Source organism: Macrotis lagotis, chromosome 3, assembly GCF_037893015.1.
Source record: "Macrotis lagotis isolate mMagLag1 chromosome 3, bilby.v1.9.chrom.fasta, whole genome shotgun sequence".
Taxonomy (NCBI): Eukaryota; Metazoa; Chordata; class Mammalia; order Peramelemorphia; family Peramelidae; genus Macrotis; species Macrotis lagotis.
Genome location: NC_133660.1, coordinates 206,975,951 through 206,980,120, shown reverse-complemented (window position 1 = coordinate 206,980,120; position 4,170 = coordinate 206,975,951). Strand labels below are relative to the sequence as shown.

The following is a 4,170-nucleotide window of genomic DNA, read 5'->3' as shown; positions in this document are numbered from 1 at the left end:
AAAGATGGGAATCTTGCCAGAAAAGGTGTATCAATATGATCTGTGTAAGGAAGAATAGAATCAGTGGTGCTTGAAAGACATCAGCATTTTACTTTTGTGTAGGTTTGAAAAGGAAAAAAAAAGATACATGTTGTCATCCTACATTGGGCTGCATTCAATTTATTCAGGTACAAGCTAGAATTAATGTTGGATCAGTGGTGGTAATTCCCTTTATTTGTCAACTTCAAGTAACTCATGGATAGGGTGCCATTTATGAAACTGTTTAGTATACTTGCTTTCCAAAACCCTTTCCAGTTTAATTATAATAATTCATATAGAGTATTTTATAATTTACAGAGCACTTTACTACACATGATCTCATTTGTTCATCCTGGCAAGTCTCTCTGATTTAGCATAGCCTCCTTTTAGAGCTGAGCCAACCAAAATTCATGGAAATGAAATAGCTAGGGGCAGCTAGGTGGCATAGTGGATAGAACACTGGCCCTGGAATCAGGAGGATCTGAGTTCACATCTGACCTTGAACACTTAATAATTGCTTAGCTGTGTGGCCTTGGGCAAGTCATTTAAACCCATTGCCTTAAATAAAATTTAAAAAAAGAAATAAAATGGCTTGTCATTAATAATTAAATAGTAAACTCTGCTGGAATTTGAACCCATTGCTGACCCTTTATGTCCATTGTTTATCCTTTATATTACAGCCGTTATATATTTACTTGAAAAAATGATTCTTTGTGAAAAATAACAGTAATTTTTGGAAAATAGCTTGACCAGAACATCTTCTTCTCTACTTTTTAAAAGAAAAAAATCTGAACTTAATTATCACAAAAAGTAGTATTTCCTTAGACCTACCTGTATACAGAGGATTCTATATATAACCATGAAGCTCTACTTCATATTATTTGCTTTTTGAATATAGTTTTAATGTATTTTTTATATCACCAGTATTTTCCCCAATATCCCTCTCATACTGCCCCCCTCCCCACCCCAGGAGAACTATCCCAAATAAGAAATAATATTTGTTAAAAAAAGGAAAAAAGATCAAGATTCATCAAGATTAATTACTATAACAAAAATATCTGAAAATATATTTAACATATTATATTTGAGGACCTTTTCAGGGGGGTAGATTGTCTTTTTGAATTTTTTCTTTGGAATCATGTTTGTTCATTGGAATTTTGAAACACTTTTGATTGTGTATAATATATGTCTGTGTGTATGTATGTGTGTGTGTGTGTGTGTGTGTGTGTGTGTGAGAGAGAGAGAGAGAGAGAGAGAGAGAGAGATGGTTCTTTCCATTAACTTTATTGCCATCTTAGCTCTACTTACTTTATCAGTTCTTACAGATCTTCCTGTGTTTCTCTGTAATATTTATCATATTAGCCCTGTCTTATAAGCTACTAATATTCCATTATATTCATGTTTACCACAGTTTGTTGAGTCATCTTCCAATAAATGGACAGCAACATTTTTCTTAGTTTTTTTCTATCACAAAAGTGCTATTGTAAGTATTTTGGTGTGTATGGGTACTCTCTTCTGGGGTATTGGCCTAGTGAAGTCCTACTCATCCTTCAGCAGGGCTATAGAAACACAGATTACAGTATTATGCAAGAAAGCACATATCTGTTAGAGGGTATTGATGTTTTCAGTTCAGTTATCTTAAATATTACTAGCATCTCAAAGTTAGAAATACAAGAAAGACTGAAAGGAATGACTCACCTAATCCTCTATGATCAATGGAGTAGGTACTATGGTATAATTTATGGTGAGATCTCAGCTGAATAAAGATTTCTAGAGAGATCAAGATAAATTATGTTTGCTTGGGAGTTTGGAATTCTATAACCAAGGAACAACAGCCCAACAACATGGGAGATTCTGAAGTTTGGGAGGACTATCTGAAGAACACTTGCAGACTAGAAGACAGGCAGTGTGGGTCATGTATCATACCAGTCAGGTTGAGTATGTATGTAGTAACAATTATTAAGAAAATTCTTATGTGTGGAATAGGGATCATAGGGTGGGAGGGGAAGCAGGAGCAAGGTTTTAATTGAGAGAAATACATCCTGGAGGGGAATTCTTTCTGTATTCTTTGTTTTCCTTCCTTCCTTCTTTTCTATTTCCCCAAAACTATATTCTAGGACAGACCTTCATTACCAGCTACCTGACTTATTGCTTTAACTTCCTAACAATCAGTTATTCAGTTAGTCAATAAGAATTTATTAGCTCTTCTTGCCTCTCTTGACTCCAATCTATTCTTTATTCTGTTGCTTGATTAATCTCACTCCCCTGCTTAAAATATTTCACTGATCCCCTGGCACCTACTGAGAAAAACTTAAACTCTTTACCTTGACATTCAAATCCCTTTTATAATCTGATGTCATGCCTTTTCATTTCTCAGTTGCTTATAAAATATTTCAAACTTACCAAATAAATAGGCATTTCCATAGGCAAAACAGAACAGAAAAAAGGTTTTGTTTGTTGTTGTTGTTATAGTGGTGGTGTCATCCAACTCTTTGTGACCCTTTGAACCATAGGACACTAATGCCCCTCATTGGGTTTTTCTTGGTAAGATACTGGAGTGGTTTGTCATTTCCTTGCCAATTAGGACAAAGGGAGATTAAATGACTTGACCAGGATCACACAGCTGGTAAGTGTCTGTGAGCTGTGTGACCCTGTACAAGTCACTTAATCTCTTTGCCTCAATTTCCTCAACTGTAAAATTAATCATGGCACCTATTTTGCAGGGCTGTTGGAAGGATCAAATAAGATAATATTTTAAAGAGCTTGGTCCCTAATCCCTTCCTCCCCCCCCTTATTCTATATTCTTTTTTTAATATCTTATTTTTTATTTTCACACAATTCATTGAAGGATCAATAAGTTCACACTAAATTTTAGTCATAACTGAGATGACCTTTTTTAATTATATACACAAATTAGCATAGCAGGCACAACAGAATCGGTCTTCAGATGGGTAGATCAAATAGTTGTACAGACTGAAATCCAATGATGGGCACTGATGGTCAGAGTAATTAATGAAGCAGAGGTCCGTAAATACAATTTAGTCCAACTTGATGAAGCCGATGTCTTTCGCATACTGCCAGAAGCACTGGCAGCACATGTTCAGGCCATATTTCTGGATCAGGCTGTGGCAGTTAGAACAGACGTGGCACGACTGAGATCCATCCCTGGCCGAATTTACGAGGGTGGCTCCAGTAGAGCTGTTGGTGACCCATGGCACCACTAGCAAAGACGCAAGACAAAACGAAGAAAAGAGTTCATGCATGTGCTCTTCAAGCCCCAGCCTGACCTTACACAAAATCCTTATTTTATATTCTATGTTATTCCTCATATTGTATTGCAAGCTTCACGAAGAAGGTATCTCATCCATATTTTGAATCCTACTTATGACTTGGCACCCAATTAGAAGTTATGAATATTTATTGGATTGAGTTTAAATATATCTGGACAATCTAAAAGCCCCTTTCCTGCACAAATCTTTTGGACTCAACTTTCCACTACTTTGTGACCTTTGGACAGAATTGGAATGGGGTACTTCCTGTCCCCTATAATATCATGTTTATTACTGAATCTATTCTTTTTTTAAAGTTTTATTTATTTAAGGCAATGGAATTAAGTGACTTTTCTATGCTCATACAACTATTTTAGTATTAAGTGCCTGAGGCCCAGATTTGAGCTCAGGTCCTCCTGACTCCAGGGCTAATGCTCCATCCACTGTGCCACTTTGCTGCCCTATTCTTTCATTTAAACTGAATTTATCTACTTGACATCTCTCTTCCATGTCTCTTCAAATCCAAACCATTCTCTTATTTTAAGATCCAACTTACATGTCTTCTGCCTTGATCATCCCCATTCCTGCTGTACCATTTGCCTGGTGAACATCTCTGTCTGGAGACATTTCAAACTCAACATCCCTAAATGAGAGCTAATATATAGTGATTTTAATATCTAATGATCTCCTGATTTCAGCTTTTTCCCCCCCAACCTTCTCCATTTCTGTTGTGGAAATCTGCCATCCTTTTAAAGACCTTGGTTCAGTATCTCAATCACCTCTCACTCCTAACTCTCTCTCATCCTCCATATTCAATAAGCTACCATTTCTTGTAAAATTTACCTCCACACCAACTCTAGTATCTATCTATTGCCTTACCTTT

At 36.2% G+C, this 4,170-nt stretch overlaps 1 pseudogene; it reads right to left on the bottom strand.

Moving 5' to 3' along the window:
• Positions 1-2,904: 2,904 nt before the first annotated feature.
• Positions 2,905-3,264, bottom strand: LOC141516393 (small ribosomal subunit protein uS14-like; annotated as a pseudogene).
• Between the last annotated feature and the right edge of the window lie 906 nt (positions 3,265-4,170).